Here is a 20,484-nt window from a genome sequence, read left to right on the forward strand (position 1 = left end):
TCTGTTGTCTTTAGCAGGGCTGCACATCCCTGGGCAGACTGAGGTAGCATTGCCCCAATTCCTCACCTTCGCCCTGTCCATGGCCCTTGCCGGTAACTTTGTGCGTCCTTCCATGAAAGGCATCATGCGTTGCCCTTGACCATGGCCTTGGCTTAGTAGCTCACTTTGACTAATTTGACAAAGAGGCACAGAGCCAATTCTGAGGGGAGACTTTAAAGGACTCTGAGAGTTGTCCCGCTGTGCTTTTGTCATGCCTGTGAGAAGAGCCTGCCTAGGGGCCACTGGACCTTCAGCGGGAATGCAAATGAACAGAAGAGGGACAGTTACCATCTCCACCAAATCCAGTCACGAGGCCTCTACTTGGACAGTTCCCCAACCTAGAGCAGTTAGTCACTCCTGAATGCAACAGCGGTGGATGCCTGGTTTTGTGGATGCTTGTTGACCTTGTCCTCCACCTGCCTAATATTAGGGTCATCAGTGGTATGGTTTGTCCCCAAAGGTCCCATCTACAGCAGGGTGATAATAAGAAGTGCTATGGAACCTTTGGCCATCAGAGGCATGAGGTAGTTCACAGGCAATCCCCTGCAGAGAGAATAGTGAGAAGGAAGAGTCCAGCCCTTGCTCTCTGCTCCTGGCTTGAGGGGGTAATGATTGGCTTGGCCCTGTGCACACTCCTGGCATGCATGATCTTCTAGACCATGAGGTGATGAGGCCAAGGAGTGTTCTTTCTTGAGCTGTCGCCATTGTTGAGTGTAACGCCACCGTGAGCTGAATGGATTGCTTTAAACCCTCAGAAGGTACTGTAAATACCGACTTCCATCTCAGAGCAGACATTTCTGCAGAATACCACCATCCTAACCTTGTGCTTTTAATGTCTTTTATCTTTCCACTTCTCAGTCGAAGCATGGCTGGTACAGACGCATTTAATCAACCTCTAACACATGCTAAGGAATTTCTACTGTAGAGTGTGGCCCTCAGAATGGCGTATTAGATATCACACTGAACAAAGGAAAAGAGGGTACGCTAGATATGTAAGGAAAAACTCAGGACTTAGCATTTAGTAAACGTATTGTGTATTTCTGTTGCTGTGATGAAACACCAGGGCCAGGGCAACTTATAGAAAGAAGAACTCCTCTGGGATTTACGGTTCTGGAGGACTAAGAACCCATCCTGGCTGAGAGATATGACAGCCAGCCACAGGCGTGGTGGCCATAGCAGTCACTGAGGGCTACCGTCTTGAGCCACAAGCACGAAGCAGAGAGCCAACTGGGAATGTTGGGAGGTTTTGAAACCTTGAAGCCCACCCCCATATTTTGAGAAAATAGCAATTGCTTGTTGGTTTAGGAACATCATTGGTCGTCTATGGTTGCAACAGTCAGAACAAAGATTTCTCTTCCACTCTGGGAGACATGGAACACGTTTCTATTTTGAAGTTTCATTGTTTTTGAAAACAGGGTCTTGTTTGTATATCTCAAACTGGTCTCAGACTCAAGAACCTCTTGCCTCTGCCTCTGTGGTGTTAGATTCACAGGCATTCACTCCCAGGTGCTTAAAGACTTTCTAGAAGCGTTTCATCATTAACACTTGGGAAGTGAGGAGGCTGGGGAATATTCTAGAATTAATTTTCTTGTGAATGTGGAAAAGACTCATGATGGGGTAATGTGAGAAGAGGGGAGGAAGAAGAGGAGGAGGAGGGGAGGAGGAGGGGAAGGAGGAGAAGGAGGAGGAGGAGGAGGAGGAGGAGGAGAGGGAGGAGGAGGAAGAGGAGGAGAGGGAGGAGGAGGAGAAGGAGAAGGGGAAGGAGGAGGAGGAGCAGGACCCTTGTGGTCAGGAGATTGGACACTGACATAGAAAGCACTCAGAAGTAAAAGTCTCTGCAAAGACACTTTGTGCTTTGAGTAAGAAACTCCTGATGTCATGGCCACAGCAGCGGTATGGGTTCAGGACAGCCCCACACTTCTTTAATCATATTCTCTTTATCCAATTAATGCTTCTGAAAGAGCTCTCATTTTGCATTAATCAAAAGCTCTCTTATTTTCAGGATTGACTCCAATTCAAGTGTGTGTGTGTGTGTGTGTGTGTGTGTGTGTGTGTGTGTGCAATTGTTATCAAGGTGGAGGGTCTGATTATGAGGGAAAATTCCATAGCAACAGCCAGTTAAACACACAGGGCTGGAAGCCTTTCTGTGCATGTTGTTCTTGCCTGGTCACAGTGACAATGGGACAAAGATCCCTCCATCTTCCTTGACAACACAAACAATTACCTTACTCACACAGCCTGTGTTTATAGTAACCAGATCCAGGCCCATACCCCAAGCTAAAAGAGTTCTAGAAAATTTTGGGGGCATTTTTTCCCCAACAGAAAGAAAAGTAACTTTTCCTTACCTACTATCCTGAGACGTTTCTAATCTTCCCAAAGCAGAGCAAGACCTTCGTCTCCAGCTCATGGTAGCAGGCAGCGAGAACTTTTCAGGGACCCCTTTCCTGATTGGAACCGTGTACACTCAGCCTTTTGGAATAGTCTTAAATGACCAGAGGGATGGTGCATGAAGAAAACTGTGTTTTCTTGCAGGGAGCAGCCCATGCTGCTGGTGTACGCAGGACAGAGGCTCTGGTGCCCACTGTCAGTGACAGGGTGGTAACTGGAGCACCTATGGGCTATAGGTTCCTCCCTTCGCCACTCCTCCCTGGGTAACCCCTCTACAGGTGTTAGTAACTGAAAACCACGTGACCTTGTGGGAAGAGAGAATGCGAGGGAGCAAGCGAACAGCTCTGGTAATAAACATGCTTTGTCACCTCGTTCAGAATATACTCAATGTGTTAATACAAGGATAAAGTTAGGGAGGATTATGTTCTATGGAGTTCTGAGGGGGGGGGGCTCAGCGGGCCCATGCTGAGACATCCCTTCCCCCTGAGGGACCAGCCACACGATGGTATATATGGAGTAGAGTTTATTCAGGGCATGGGGAGGGGAGTTGAGAGGGTGTAGGGTGGAGAGAGAGAGAGAGAGAGAGAGAGAGAGAGAGAGAGAGAGAGAGAGAGAGAGAGAAATGGAAGAGGAGAGCAGGAGAGGAGGAGAGTACAGTAGGCGGGTCATGAACACGTGGTGAGAAGCGGGTAGGGGAATGGGAAGAGAAGGGACAAAGAGGCAAGAGAGAGCAAGAGGAAACAGGAGCAAGAGAGAGAGAAGGGGGCAAGCAGCCCCTTTTATAGAGCCAGGCACGCCTGGTTGTTGCCTGGTAACTGGGGGGCGGAGCATACCTGGCTGTTGCCAGGTAACTGTGGGGGTGGAGCTTAGACAGAATGCTAACACTCCATATGACCGGAACACACAAAATACCATCTGCCATTCAAGACTGAACTCTAGTTCCCGATCCTACCCCTTCCCACCTTCCCTGTCTCAGATAGCAAACTTCCTTCTTGAGGTGGCTTCTAATAGAACCTTCGAAATCACCCCACCTCCTCTTCCTCTCACAGAAATACACTGTAATCCCCCAGTAAGTCCTGTTGGCCTTACCTCTACCACACCCCAGTTCTGTCCTGTTTACCCTCAGACCAGACAAACCCTTCTCTCACGTGGACCACGGCGGAGCTGCCAGTGCCTCCCCCTGATGTCCGTCTACTTCCCTACCAGCTAGAGACCCAGTCAGATGTTGGGTGACATTAAGCCTCTAAAACCCTCTAAAACCCTACCAGATTTCTCATTTCTTTGAAGAAAAAATTCCAAAGAATTAGAGGCCTCGAAAGCGCCCCCTCCTGTCCGGCGCCTCCTCCTGCGCTTCTCTCTTCGCTCGCAGTAGGGCACTCAGGGCTCTGTAACCATTTTCTCTGCCAGGAGTCTCCTTCCCAGATAGCAATAAGAGTCCCAGTCACACCCTCCAGGGACGAACTCAGTGCCATTTTAGCCCACCCCAACACCCTAAATGGAGCAGCCGTCCCTTCAGCCTACTTGATTTTAATTTCTCCTGCAGGGTTCCTGACTGCATTGTGCAGTTAATAGCACACTATGAGTACATCTTCGTCGTATGTCTGTCTGTCTGTCTGTCTGTATCTTACGTTGATATACAGCTTTAAGTCAGTCGTCACGATCACAGAGCCTAGAGTTATGTGTGCATGGCATAGTCGAGTGAGCGAGCAAGTGAGAGAGTGATGGTTTCCAACAGTTTGCAAAGACTTCATCTACTAAACCCTTATAATAATCCCAGAGTGTTGTGATTCTCACTACAGAGAAAGAAAGAGGCCCAGAGTAGGCATGGCTAACTTCGGATTCTGTAGTCAGTATGGTAGGATCACGTCTGTTTGGGGATGGGCTGACTTCGATGTCCTATATGTGAGCTCCTTTGAACTGCTCCAAGGCTGTTTTACCTACGTACGGCCTTCCAGAAATTTCTGTAGAAAGAGTAGGGGTGTGCCAATCTTTTCTAATTTAATTTTTAAATAGTTTTAAGAATTTCATATATATGAGTACTGTATTTACACCATTTTCCTGCCTTTCTCTGTCCACTCCCTCTCAATTCATGACTTATTGTTACACACACGCGCGCGCACACACACACACACACACACACACACACACACACGTCCATATGATGTTGCTCATATGTAGATGTGTTTAGGGCTGACCATTGGGGATTGGATAACCTATGGGAAGCTCATCCTGAAGGAAACACAGTGTCCCCCTCTCCCTCAGCAACCATTGGTTGTAACTCTTCACAGAGCGGCAGGACACTTTGAAATTCTCCTGCTTAGTCCACATCGGCATGTCCCTGGTGCTGTTATGCAGATCCCGTTTGAGCAATCACGTTGTGGTGATTTCACTGGCATGGCTCTCCTGTCATAGCCAGAAGACACTCCAGCCGTCCTGACCCTCTGGCTCTTGGAAAACTCCTGCTCCTTCTGCTCTTCTCTCTCCGTGTTCTAATCTTGGGTCCTATATAAGAATTCTTATCCAGGCTGGAAGTCTGATGTTAAGGTCACGTTTTGCTGTGGTTAACTCCTGTATAGGTTTAGCCTGGCTTGTGCCCAAAACTGCATTTCCCCTGGGCCTCATAGGAATGTTCTGTCCAAGCCGGTCCCATTCCAGCTAGAAAGAGGACCATGGGTATTTTCTGACTTGTGTGTGTGTGTGTGTGTGTGTGTGTGTGTGTGTGTGTGTGTGTGTGTGTGTGTGTGTGTGTGTGTGTGTGCACTTTGATAATGGTGCTTTGATTAGCATTAGCAACACACTGGTTTTATATCTTCCCTATTTGTTTTAAGAGCTCATTAGGGAGAGTTTATAAAAGTGTGATCTTGAACAGACTGCCAACCAGAAAGTAGGTTAAAAAGTGGTGATATCCCATTTATAAATAACGTTTGGCAAGTTAGCTAACTAGCAGTGCGCGACTCTGCTTCCCCATCCCCATAGTAACCAGCACCGCTCCAGAGCTGTCAACTAGCATTTTGTATTAATGAGATTTCCTAGGCTACCTTTTTTTTGGAGCAAGATAGCTGGACTGTTTCTACATGAACGTCAACAAGATGGGCACACGGCTTTTCATTCTGAGTTTACTTTTTCTGTTGCTGGGATTAACACAAGCCAGGCAACTTTCAGAAGAAAGAGGCATTAATTTGTGATTGTGGTTCCAGAGGGCTATGGTCCATAATGACTGAGTAGAGGCAACTGGCAGGCATAGCAACAGAGTGCTGTCAGACACACACACACACACACACACACACACACACAGAGACACACAAACACACAGACACACACACAGACACACACACAGAGAGACACAAAAACACACAGACACACACCCTTACACACAGACACACACACACACACACAGACACATACACACAGACACATACACACAGACACACACACACACACACAGACACACACACACAGACACACACACAGACACACACACACATACACACACACACACACACACACACACACACACAGACACACACACACACACACCACACACACACACACAGACACACACACACACATACACACAGACACACACACATAGACACACACACAGACACACACACACACACAGACACAGACACACAGACACACACACACACACAGACACACACACAGACATACACAGACACACACACAGAGACACACACACACACACACACACACACACACACACACACACACACACACACAGACACACACAGACACACAGACACACACGCACAGATACACACACAGACACACAGAGAGAGAGACAGAGAGACAGACAGATAGACAGGGAGGCAGGCAGACAGGCAGACAAACACAGGCAGACAGAACTAGAAGTGACTAGAGAATTTTAACATTCAAAGCACCACCCCACAACATATTTCCTCCAGAAAAGCCACATTTCCCAAACCTCCCTCAAAGAGTGCCACCAACTGGGGACCCAAATCCTCCAATATCGCTCGTAAGCTATGAAGAACATTCTCACTTAAACCACCACACTAACAGTTCGTGTTTGATGAACAGAAAGCTTTTTTTTTTTAATACTTTTTTATCTTACATGGTGATTTGATTAATAATAATGACATACTTTTAATGTAAACTGTCCACAGATGTAAGGAACTCATTAGAGTTAATAAAATTAATAAATTTTAGAGTTAATAGAATTAATAAAAGTGGCACCTGGAACATCTGGCCAGACAATAGTCCAGTATGGAGGACAGTTGTACAAACTGACACAAAGAAAGATGGCGGTGGGGAGGCTCAGACACAACAGTGGGGGAGAGACTGCAGTGATAAGCCCTAGATCATCAGATGGTACTCCAGGGTCCTCCCGGCATCCTTAAAAGGACATCCCGGGCCAACACCTTAAATTTTGCTTCTAGCACCCAGAAGACTACATTTTTTGTTTGTTTTGTTTTGTTTTAAGCCGTTTGGCCCGTGGTACTTGGTTATAGTCCCCTAGACTATAAACAGACATACGCTGTTTTGAGGTTCCTTCCCCATACTGTTTGGTTCAACTCTGTCCTATGTCAAATCTTTGACCATGTTACCACGGAAGTGCTTGTTAAATTCTTAATGATTTAAGAATTCTCTTCTCCTCCTTCCTCCCACCCGACACTTGCGAGCCTGCGTGCTCGAGTACGTGTGTGTGTGTGTGTGTGTGAGTGTGTGTGTGTGTGTGTGTGTTTAGAGAATAAATACTGTTTTAGATTTATTTGGGCCATAGTGAAGTATTTTGCTGTTCAGTCTGTGACATGGTTTTTATCAGTAACTTTTTAAAAATTATTTTTAATTTTTTTACACTCTAGCCGTTACCCCCACCCCCGCCCCATCCTGGTCCACCCTCCCACAGTTTCTCATCCTATTCCTCCTCCCCGCTGTCTCCAAGAGGATTTCCCCCACCTCCCTCCCCCCACTCTAAGATTTTAAGTTTTAGAAAGACAAATTTAGCAGTCTAAGTTTATGGATTTTATAACACATTTAGTTAGAAAAGACTTCCTTAGGCACAGACTTAAGGCAAAAAAAAGAAAAGAAAAGAAAAGAAAAGAAAAGAAAAGAAAAAAAGATAGAAAATCTTTTAGAGGTGGGGTGATTTATTTTTCTTTCCTTTAAAAATTTTTGATATTTGGGCAAAAAAAGATGACGTTACACCCCCCCCCCCAGCATGCACAGTGCAGAGACGTAGGTGTGCAGGCCGCGATGCAGATGCTGTGGCACACAGGACTGCATCACTGCTGAGGAGAACAAGGAGAGCGGGACTGTGGCACTGCCCATGGGCGTCGAACATGATGGTCACGCCCAGGGTGCTGGCTAGGTCACTGGCACTGGGATCAGAGTGCCTAAGTGCAGATCACCCTGACTCTGAGCGATGTCAAGGTATCCGAGATGAAAAGTGGTTCATTTTCTGGATTAAATCTCCTGTGATCTGCGCTACTGCAGGAAACCACGTTGATTGGTGCTCTGGGCAAGGAGGCATCTTTTGCAGTTCTAGCTGTGACTGCAGTCTCGCGAGAATGAGACACACTGTAGGTTTCTGTGCCCGCTTTCCTTCTCCCTCACTCCCCAGGAAACAGTTTAGACATGGAAGAGAGTCCTTACTAATTGTGAACAAGATGCAGAAGTGTAGCCCTTCAGTTGATGGTTTCTAGCGGGTGTTGGGGTGAGGTTTCTTTAAGAGGCTGGCCACTGGCAGATTCGACCAGGATCCAGTGAGGATACGGTCAATACAAATGTAGTTTCTTTTTGTTCTTATATTTTGGGGGAAGGGGAGGGGGCCCAAGGGTGGGAGGGTGGACCTGGGAGGAATAGGAAGTGAGTGTGATCTGGTTTTATTGTATGAAATTCCAAATTAATTAATGAAAACATTACGTTGTGTGTGTGTGGGGAGGGAATTGAAACTTATTCTATCAATGTAAATGATAGATGTATTTATTATATATTATGATTCATTTACCTGCAGTTTGTTTTATGGACAAGTAGTGTATAAGCACATCTTTTCCCTGAAAAGGTTAGCTTTGGGGTTGTTTATTCAATAAGTCAGTTTCTATGGAGCTTTATATTGGTGCCTTTATTATATATCAAGTTTTCATATACATATATACACATATATACATGCATATACATATATACACACATATATATGTATATACACACATATACACATAAACACATATACATATATACACATATACACGTATACACACATGCATACATATATACATATATACACATACACACATATACATATATACATACATACACATATACATACACATATATATACACATATACATATACACACATGCATATATACATATATACTTATATACATATATACATATACACACATATATATTCATATATACACATATACATATATACATATATACACATATACACACACATGTATACACATATACATATACACATATATACATGTATATACACATGTATACACACACATATACATATATATGTATATATACACATATATTCATATATACACATACATACATATATACACATATACACATATACATATATACACATATTACATATATACATACACATATATACATATATACACATACATATATACACATATATTCATATACATATATACATATATACACACATACATACATATGTACATATATACATATATATACATACACACACATATATATATGTATATATACACACACACTTTATATATTTTTTTCTGGAGACTGTTTTTGTTCCATTAACCCACTTGTCTCCCCTTGCACCTGTAGCAGAGTGGCTCAATGACTTTTGATGTATTTTAGTATTTGTGAGGAGACACTGTCCCGTGCACTCGCCCCTCAATCACAAAGCCTCTGAACTTTCTAGACATGCATTCTTTCCAAGCCAGTTTTCATTTTTTCTCTTTTTTTTCGCAGATACTTGAACTTTTATTAAACAAATCAACACACTTTTACAGTGCCTTGCTGGAGGTCTGTCTCAGAACCGAACCATCACTTCTGGTGAGGAAGAAACTATGGCTTCAGGTACATAGCTTAAGTTTGGCCATGCACCATCATAAATGCTTCAACATCTCCAGGGACTGAAAGCTCAACAAGAGGACTCTTTCCCAACCTCTTATGAAAGGTACTTCTTCAATTCTTCAACCACCTCTTGAGGCTCAGGAAATTTGAGCTTTCGTGGAAGGCCCTTCTTAATACCAGTCCAGAGTTCAACACGACTGTTGTCACTTTGAAGCTGCCCCTCCGCGGCTTGGACAGGTTCACTTGCACAGGTAGCTCTGGGGCCTCCAGTTGCAGAGCCTGGCTCAGGGCAGCAGCATGGCGGCGGTAGACATGTCAGCTAGTCAGCTCCAACAATGCTCAATGACCACGGCGGCGCCCTCCTCCAGTTTCTCGGGCTTGTCCGCCGACTCGATAGGCGGGGCCCCGGCCTTACGCTTTCTTCCGAGAGGGGCCATGGCTCGGATCTCCGAATGGAGCTTCGGAATAAAGTGGCGACGCAACCCCAGAGGGACAAAGCCCATTTTTTTTCTCTTTAAATTATGTGCATGTACATGCAGCACCCGTGTAGTGACTATCTTTGGAAGTTCTGTACTTGTTGAAGTGTCTACGTCACTTTAGGAAGCTCTGGCACATGTGACCTCTATCTTCCTGCCTAAGACTTCAGTGGCCTCAAGCTTCTTCAAGGCCAACTTTGTGAATCTGAGTGAGTTTCCAGAAGCTTTGTCATATGGGTCCCATACATTTCCAGAGGAATATTATATATTTTATGGGCTTGTACATTTATGTAGCTTCGATTAAATCTTGATTTGTATATAATTACTTATTTTCTTTACATATTACATGTCAATGTATATGTAGTGTATAATTAAAATTTAGAAACTGGGGTTGGGGATCTGGCTCAGTGGTAGAGCGCTTGCCTATGCGCAAGGGCCCTGGGTTTGGTCCCCAGCTCCAAAAAAAAAAAAAAAAAAAATTAAAAAATAAAAAAAAGTAGAAACCACTTCACAATGGATTATTGAAAAGCAGGTTCTTCCTATCAACTAAGAAAAAAAATTAGCAAATACACGGAGATGTGCTGAATCAGGTTCATCTACAGAAGTTTTTGTTTCATGAGTCCGGAGAAATCGCCAAGGGACACCCTTAGGGCTGTTTCAATTCCAAAGCTTGTCGAAAATATAAAGATAAAAGGCTTACCGTCCTCTATCATCCCCTGCCTCAGTTCCTGCTTGTAGGGCTGTGGGCTGTGAAAGGTGCCCTATTTCCTGGTGGAGATAAGTCAAATCCCTGGAGACCCTAAAAGGGATGGCAGGAGCATTCGCAGTCTCCTAGGGGATCAGGCCCTTCTTGTGTAGCTACAGCCCCCATAGACCCCTGTAGAAAGGTTTGAGACAGATCAGTCTCCTAGGGCAACGCCTCAAGCCCCTCCTCCACAGGTGAGGATGTGACCACAGGTCACATAGGCTCAAGACAGATCAGTCAAGTAAAAGCAGGACCACACCCCCAAATATGTAGATGAGGTCTTCCCAAGCTCTCAGGCCAAACCAACAGGAAGTATCCACTGTCAGACCCTGACCTGTCCCAAAACTGTACTCAAGAATCCTGTTCAGAAGGATTAAAGTGTGCGGAAATTATTCCATTATCTGAGAGCTTCTGTCATAAGAGCTGGGGAAGAGATCTGCTCTCCCGAATTCGCGAAATCACCATCAGAAGCTCCCCTGCACCCCTCGCTGGCCAGTCAGCCTCTGCTGGCTTAGCCCAGCCTAAACGGCAGCAGCAGAAAGCAGCAGGGGTGGAGAAAACTGTTCCCCCGTCCCTGCCTAAGTTCTCTCCCCTCACCGGAACTGAGCACCTAGCCAGGCCAGAAATCTCCGTGGGAAGCCCGGGCACACAGCCCCACACCTGCTTGGGCATCTAAAGAACTGGGAATAGTGTCACTTCCACATTGGCAGGAACAGAAAACAGGGACAAGCGTCATGCTGACTGCTGTCATTTTGTCACTTAGAGAGATTAATTTTGGGCAAGCAGGTGTCTGTGGGGAGAAGGGAGACACTTGTTTGATGACCTAGGAGAACCGCTGTAGAAGGATCCCAGGAAAAGAACGGCTGTGGGCTTTACCCCAGCATGGGTCCTCTTTTCCATCTCAGAAGATCGAGCTCGACCGTGAGATTGAGCACCATCTGAAGCTGATTTTCAAGTTGGTCCAATATTATCAAAATCAGCTTCTTAACCCTTGAGAGCCCTGGGATGGGGATACAGATATCATGTAGGACAACAGACTAACCCCGGGAAAATTGTCTTTTCTGGAAGTTATGGAGAGTTGGGGGAACCCAGGCACTGCCTCCCCTTTAAGCTCTATTGATGGTTCTTGGTTCTTTCCAGTTGTCACCGGGGCAACTGTCAACTGTCACAGCACAGAAGGTATCCGTCAGCATATAATATTTGGTTGTCTCGGTGGCTCTGGAGCTACTTTAGATTCAACCAGCTTTATTCAGTCCCTTCAGAGAAGATTTCAGGCCTCCGGGCAGCTGGTTCTCATGGCTTACAGTAATATGGTAACCATTCAATTAACTCACCCAAGCAGACTTGGGAAAGACACACAGAGGCTGAGAACGTGTGGAGCGCAGTGGGGCTGTGTCTGTGTTAGTGGCATCTACACCACTTACAGACTTTTCTTTATGGCCCCAAGAGTACACACAAGGGATTGGTGACTTTGGTGGCGGGGAGATCTTTAATGGTGCAGGCTTTGGGGACAGTAACTACTGCATGGAATCCTTCCTAAAGGATTTGTCTCGGCTCAGCCTATAGCAGCAGGAGCCGGAAGTAGCAGCAGGAGGGACTCACAGCTGTGGAAAAGACCACCCCGAGACACCCAAGAAAGCAAAGACTGAAGCAAGAGGAGCAACCAAGAAAAACCCTGTCAGAGCTAATTTCCAAGATGTATAAAGAACTCAAGAAACGAGATATCAAATGTGCCCACACAGATTTACGCTTTTGAACACTTGGCACACATGGAGTGGCACTATAAAGAGGTGTGGCCTTGTTGGAGGAAGTGCGTCACTGTGGGGGTGGGCTTTGAGGTCTTCTATGCTCAAGCTGTGTCCAGTGTGACACAGTCCCCTTCTGCAGCCTGTGGATCAAGATGTAGAAAGAACTCTCAGCTCCTCCAGCTCCATGTCTGCCCGCAGGCTGCCGTGCTGCCCACCACGATGATAATGGACTGAACCTCTGAAACTCTAAGCCAGCTCCAACGACAGGGTTTCCTTTATAAGAGTTGCCTTGATCACGGTGTCTCTTCAGAGCAATAGAAACCCTAACTAAGCCATCAAGACAACAAATAACCTGATTTTAAAAACGGGGTACAGATCTAAACAGAATTCCCCAAAGAGGAAACCTGAATGGCTGAGAAGCACTTAAATAGTCAACGCCTTTAGCCATCGGGGAAATGCAAATCAAAACTACTTTGAGATTCCGTCTTATGCCTGTCAGGGAGACTGAGATCAATAAAAGAAGTGACAAGTCTTCCTGGTGAGGATGTGGAGTAGGAGGAACACTAGTCCGTTGTTGGTGGGAGTGTACACTTGTACAACCACTATGGAAATCAACATGGCAGGACCTCAAGGAAGCTGGGAGTAGATCTACCTCAGGACCCAGCTATAACACTCTTGGGCATCTACCTAAAGGTCGCTTCAGCCTACAACAAGGACACTTGCTAGGCTGTGTTCACCGCGGCTCTCCTCATAAGAGCCAGAAATTGAAGACAGCTTAGATGTCCCTCAGCAGAAGAATGGATAAAGGAAATGTAGTGCATTTACACTATGGGGTACTGCTTGGCTGTTAAAAAATGACGTCATGAAATTTGCAGGTGAATGGATGGAACTAGAAAAAAAAAATCATCTGGAGTGAGGTAACCCAGATCCAGAAAGACACATACGGTATGTCTTCACTTCTGTGTGGATATTAGCTGGGAAGGCAATACTAATCAACCCCAGAGGGTGTGTGTAGAGTGAGGAACCAGAGGGGACAACAGATAGGTCTCATTTGGAAATGGAAATAGAGCTGATATTTATGGGTGGATGGAGGTGGGATCTGGAATGAGAGGATCAAGCAAATAGGGATGGGGAGAGGGCGGGGGTAGAAGGAGAGAATATGGGAGAGACATCTAAAATTAAAGGGCGTTTGAGAGGCAGTATAGAAACCTAACAGTAGAAAACTCCTACGGTATATACATTTATGATCTAAATGACATTGCCAAATAACAGGGGAGATAGAGTCCCCACTGGCCATCACTTGTCACGATATGAAACTTCCAGTACCGGCCTTAGGTTACATGTAATTGGGGACCCATGGGAATCCCCAAACGACCCAGGATGTTGTCAAGCCCTTAGGTTGTTCTCCTATGACAAACCAAAAGCAAGGCCTCATTGCTGTACACAACACCAGCTCAGTTCACTGAACAGGGAGATGTTGAGCGGGTGCCTACATAGAGCCCTAACCCCTACGTGACAGTGTCTTTGTTACAAGAAGGCACTGCATGCTATTGGAAGAGAAATGCAAACACCAAGCCAGCCACAAGCCCCTTATCTATAAGATCTGCTAGGACAATGGCGGTTTAAAGCTTGTGGGAGTGACCAATAACGCCATGAAATGGAGTCCCTACTCAACACTGCTTGGTGACCTAGGACTTAGGACTTAGGGCAAAATCAAATGATAATGGCAAAGGAGGAGGAGGAAGAGGGGGAGGGGAAGGGAAAAGAAGAAAAAAAGGAAGAGGAGAAGAAAAGGCAGGAGGAAGAGGAGAAAGGGGAAAGAAAGAAAAAGAGAAAAGGAAGATGGAAAAAAGAAAGGAAAAACCAGTGGTAAGACACAACGACATTCTGCTATATTTATAGATCAGCGTCTTATTCAACCATCATCAAAGAAGCTTCCTCCTGCAGCAGATGGGAGCAGAGGCTGAGAGGCCCACAGTCAGACGTTACACAGAGACTGAAAGACCTAGGAACGCTCACTCCCACATGGGATGTCCTCATGTCTCCATCAAATCCCTCCCCTTGGAACTCAGGAAACCTCAAGAAAGAGGAAGTGTAAAGAATGAATGTATGAGTCAGAGAGAACGAGGGACACAAAAAAACAAAAACAAAAACAAAAACAAAAAACCAGGCTAAGTCAATGTAAGCAAAGTTTGCATGTGAAGCAGCATGCACAGGGTCTCCACGGGTCTGCACCAGGTCCTCTGTGATTATATCATGGCTTCCTGTTTCCTGTTTTATGGGATTCCTGAGTGTGGGGGTGAGTGGGTCTCTGACTCTTGTGCCTTCCCTTGGGTTCTTCTCCTTCTGTTGGTTTGTCTCATCCAATTTTGATGGGATAGTTTTTGTTTTACCTTACTGTATTCTGTTAAAATTTTAAATAGAAAGAAAGAACGAGTGACTATAAACTTAGGATCAAGGTCAACAGCAAAATTGTCATTTGTTCTGGTTACGAATAACTCATTATTTGGTTACAATTTGGTGTGGCTTTTGTGTGTTTTTGTTGGCCTTTTCCTTTTTGGGTGTTACCGTATTTTGCTTTCTAGAGTTTGTTGTTGTATTGTTTTTTGGGGGGGTTGTGTTTTGAGAAAGAGCTTCAAGTTGGGTGGGTGGAGGGGAGGAGAGGAGGGAGGGGGAGGGGGAGAATAGGACCAAAATATATCTAAATGTAAGCATGGCTTTCAATTAAATTGAAAAAGATCCAGGAAGAGCATTTAGGAAAGGCTAGAGGAAGAAAAAGGAAATGTGAAATGATGTAATCTCAAAAAAAAAAAACCTCCACAAATAATTAAAATATTAATTCATTTTGCATGGTTTATTTGTTTATTACAGAGTGGTATTTTATTTATTTCCAGCACTAAGGGGAAATAATTGACAATACTTTTGCAGTGAGAATGTTCCGTATTTGTTTCATTAGATGAGAGATATAATTCAGTTGTTCGAGGAGTAACACTTGGCACTTGACTGTCTTTATTTTTGCTTTATGGCTGCAGCCCCTGGAAATGTATTCTGCATAAAATAGAGCTAAAACTCTCCCATGGTCCTCACTTACAGAATTTAATTTTTTTTTTTTTTGAAGAAGAAGAAAAAGAAACCGCCTCTGGAAGCCAGTCACTACCTAAAAAATATCTACTGCTAGGTGAGTGCACCAAGGGAGTGCTCCCACCTGAAAGTGTGCGCTCCCCTTCCTCTGTTGAGATCTTTACCCCAGGTGCTGGTGTTAGGAGCTAGGGCCTTTGAGAAGTAATTACTAATGGCTTGAAAGTCTTTAGAAAATAAGCCCAAGGGCACAAGGGAACCCTTCAGCCATACAAGATGTCACAGCCTGTGTCAGCAGCCAAGCCCTATCCTTTGGGCTCTCTAGACTCGTGTAAAGGGAGGCTGGTTATAGCAATCTCAATGGTTCAAGATAAATACAACAACCTCTACTCACTCCACTTCTGAGGGCAACTCCTCCTATTCTGTCCAACTGGGCATCAAAATGCTACCTACCACCCTTTCCTGAGAGAGAGAGAGAGAGAGAGAGAGAGAGAGAGAGAGAGAGGGAGGGAGGGAGGGAGGAGGGAGGGAGGGAGGAGGAGGGAGGAGAGGGAGAGAGAGAGAGAGAGAGAGAGAGAGAGAGAGAGAGAGAGAGAGAGGAGACTAAATTTACTCAAAGAATTCCATCAGCAGGCATTTGGCAAACCAGCCTGGCTTCCCACATCACCTCGCGGCCAGGGATGAGAAATAAGAAATGGCGGTCACTGGAGAAGTGTTTCATCTAATTAGTGATCAACAGAGTACAAGACAGCCGAGAGTGGCTGGGGGTGGTGATTGCTTGGCACCCCTTTGGCTGCTTCAACTCTAGACACCAGGAAAAGCTAGCCTTGCTCCTGGATCCCTCCAGACTTCTGGACACCACAGTTTGGGGACCCTGACTCTTAACTGTGCTTTGCCTCAGCCTAATGTGTGATGGAAAGAATGAAGCCTTCCTGGCGTTCCCTCTTATTCAGGACTTGGAAATTTTCTTGTTTGCTGAGCCAAAAGGAAGGCAAGGATTCTTCCAGGAATAGAGAAAAGACTTCCTGGATTCTTAATATCAAGTGTCCCAGCGATGATTGACACATCAAACCTCCGCCTCACACCCAACCACTACCGCCCACCCCCGGGTGGGGGGCAGTAAATACCATCAGCCCTCGGGTTGGGAAGGAAGGCATCTGTGAAAGAAGAGAAGCAGTGGTGGCCTGCAAACCAGAAGGGAGGCTGCGGTAGAGAAAGGGCAGTTTTGGCGAGGCAAAACCTTTGGCCTGTGTCTGTGGTTTCGCTAAAAGGGATATCAAAGAGTTCGGCTTTCCACAGAGGTTTCGCAAGGCAGAACAATCCAGAAGCCCCTTCCAGAGATGTAAGGGGAGGGGGCGTGAGCAGCTTCCTCTGGTTCCGCACTAGGAAGGCTCCACAGATCTGCACAGACCGGATCTCTACTCAGGACTCGGCAATCGGGTTCCAGGCACCTGTTCTGCACGTTTAGATGACGGATTTGGTCTGCATAGATTTCATTATGTGGGGATGGGAGGTGGAGGGGAAGAAAACCATGTGGTTTGAGGACGCTGTTCTCGCGCAGCAATTTGCCTGTGTGAGCAAAGCAAGCTGTGGATGTGCCTGGAAGCAGCATGGAGACCCAAAGCAACCCACAGAAGCAGACAGACATGGCACAGGCATTCAAATTTGATTTTTAACGCTTTAGGATTTTTTTCCTTTCCTTTACCTGCCTGTTTTGCTTGCACGTGTACTGTGCACCACATGCGGGGAGCGCCTAAGAAGGCCAGAAGAGGGAGTTGGATCGCTCAAACAGATGCATGTTTGAGAGCTGACAGTGCTATCAAATCCTGCGGCGTCCCTTAAGCCCCAGATGTTAAATTTTTAATTAACTGATTAAAATGCTAAAGTCGCCAATGAAAACACGGACACGATGCAACGCCAAAGACATTTCAGTAGAGCTGGGATCCACGGGAAGATAGACACAGAAATGTTCGCCACGAAAGCATAGCAGCAGAAATGGGTAACCCTTTTGAAGGCTGAACAGGAGACTTGACTCAGACAAGAAAAGAACCAGTAACCGTGGTAGACGGTCAATGGACGCCACTTTTAATAGACGCTTCCGTAAAAGTCAGCCTGACTGAAGTATAAGGGGCAAAAACAACCAGGAGAGAAAAGCCACTCCAGAAATGTGTAACAGTATCCAATGACATATAACTGGACCTGAGTGGAAGACATATTTAAAGACACAATGAGAACTTTCCAAGTTAATAACAGACGTCAATCCTGTTAGGAGGCTCACAGAACAACAAGCAGGATACATACCAAAGCTAGCCAAAGAGAAAGAAAAAACATTTCATAGCATATTCAAAATATTGAAGGGCAATAAGAGAAAGACATTTTTTGGAACTGATACCAGCAATTGGTGGCTGAAAGAAGAAAGCCTGCTGGGAAAGAATTCTGTGGTTGGAAGAGCTACCTTTCGTGAACGGAGGAGAAATGGCATTTTTAGGCAAACACAAAGAGAAAGAGAAACCTTGGAGGCCTTTGGTGCTCTGATGGTGACCCCAACAACTAGCCTCAAATTCACCCCATCTCCTGACGAAGTTCATACCGCACAGGAAGGGGCTTCCAGGGAGAAAAGCTATTAAAAGTGGTAGAAAGAAATTCTTCAGAGAGAGGAACATGGCACCAAACAAACTCTGAAAGAAAAAGGGCTAGACAGATGACAAATATAAGTGTTGTAAATAACTAATTTTGCTAAAATTCACAGATATGCATATTTATATGCAAAAATAAAATAAGGATTACATTAGCAAAAGGGCAAGGAGGGAGGAATTGGGAACACACATGTAGAAGACCTGCAAATACTTTTGGGGCGATGCTATTTGGTACAACGTCTGATTAATTCTAGATTCATCCTGGAAAAACTGGGGCAACCAATCAATAGACAAGCAAGGCAAACAAGAAATTGAGAGTGAAGTTGAAGTAGTTTAAAAAAAAAAAACACAAACCACTGATTAGCCAAAGGAAACAGAGAGAGGGGGAAAAGGAAACATTCGAATTAAAATATAAACTGGGCGTGGCTGACACATGCCTGTAATCCCAGCACTCCAGGGTTGGGGGATCGTTTTTTGTGCACGGTGTAGTTAGACGCTGATTACTGTGCCCAGAGATGTGGTGGCCGTCCAGACACTGGCACTGTCAAACATTCCTGTCTCGGTGTTGTGTAAACGTCATTTCCCATCATCTCTGGTTGGTTATTAAAGTGCCGATTACCTAATGAATGGGCAGGAGAGAATAAGGTGGGACTTCTAATCCCAGTGAGTGGGTCTCTGGTGAGGACCAGAAAATGAGAGACTTGCCGTGAAAGACTCGCCATGACACGTTCACCTTGAACAGATCACCAGAGTCACCATGAGGATACATGAAGGAAGAGGCCAGGGTAAGTGACGACAGGATGTGTGGCTGGGAAGTGGGCCAGACCAGCATGGTTGGTTAGAACAGTTCAGAACCTGCCCAGCTTAGCACCCAAAGCCTTAAATAAACACACCAGGTCGCCACGTCACTGGGGACAATAGAAAAGCCCCAAATTACTCTCACGCTCCAGAAGCAGAGGCAGGTGGATGTCTGTGAGTTTGAGATCAGCCTGCTCTATGTGTGGAGTTCTAGGATACGCTTGAACGAGTAAGGATTTGCTACACTGCCTTCAATGGGGAAGTTTTCTCATCAGCTGAGTGTAAATCAGAACATGAAGCTTTCGATGTAGAGAAATAAGGAATAGGAAGGAGAGATAGCTCTGTATAAAGGACCGCATTAATAAGCAATTGACCATCGATAGCACGCTTATGACTAATTTTAAACGGGGGGGTCTCTAATAAAACAAACTCTGAATTATCTAAACATCTAAACTGGAGAGAGAGCTCACGCTGCGTGCTCAGGAGATGGAATTAGGAGCAAAACACGAAGTGAGAAAACAAAAATGTTTAATTTTTTTTCTCACTAGACAAAGGGAGGACTGAGTGACCAAACAAAGGCACTGAGGATATAGGGACCGTGCCATTCACACACACATGTGGGTGGAGAGAATACTTAGATTTAGTAATAACGGTGTGTGATGAATATCGAAAACGAAGCTCACATGCTTAAAAGGTAGAGAAGACTGGGAAAATGGAAGAGAAAGGGTGGCAAATGACAATCATGGTATAGAAACCTCAAACCAGGGGGTTCTCTGTCACAACGGGGTGACCAGCATCAGAACACACAGTCTGCCCTGTTATACAAGGTAAGACCCAGGCAAAGGCCTGGAAAGCAAGAGACAAAAACAGACCGAGAGGGGCTGGGGATTTAGCTCAGCGGTGAGCGCTTACCTAGGAAGCGCAAGGCCCTGGGTTAGGTCCCCAGCTCCGAAAAAAAAAAAGAACCAAAAAAAAAAAAAAAAAAAAAAAAAAAAAACAGACCGAGAGCTGGAGGAGTGGCCCAATGGTTAGAGCACTGGCTGCTCTTACAGAGAGGACCTGACTTCAGTTCCCAGCGCCCACACGGTGACTCACAACCATCTATAATTCCAGTTTCTGAAGATCTGTTGCCCTCTTCTGACCCTCCAGGCTATCAAGCATGTATATAGTCAAATATATGTTTAGACAGAAAATCCCCACACATGAATCTTTAAAAGGGAGAGAAAACAGACTTGAAATGGAGGCAGGGAGGCGTGTGCAGTAGAAGCAAAACAAGGAGGTGTGATGTTTTAATTGTGATCCAAATGTAATTTAACCTGAAAGCAATTACCAAGTTTTAAAAAGGACGGTGTAATGAGAAAGTCAGCGGAGAGTCTTTACATAATCTGGGCTGTCAGAAATAAAGCAGAGTGGGCTGGAGAGATGGCTCTGCAGTGAGAAACACTGGGTGCTTTTTTAAGAGGACCCTGGTTCTGTTCCCAGCACCCACGTGGTAGCTAAGTCTGTAGCTCTAGT

The 20,484-nt window shown here is 45.3% G+C and overlaps 1 pseudogene; it reads right to left on the bottom strand.

Annotated features, from left to right (window-relative positions):
* Positions 1-9,379: 9,379 nt before the first annotated feature.
* On the bottom strand, positions 9,380-9,939 carry LOC116885473 (annotated as a pseudogene).
* Positions 9,940-20,484: the final 10,545 nt, after the last annotated feature.

This window comes from Rattus rattus, chromosome 16 (assembly GCF_011064425.1).
Source record: "Rattus rattus isolate New Zealand chromosome 16, Rrattus_CSIRO_v1, whole genome shotgun sequence".
Taxonomy (NCBI): domain Eukaryota; kingdom Metazoa; phylum Chordata; class Mammalia; order Rodentia; family Muridae; genus Rattus; species Rattus rattus.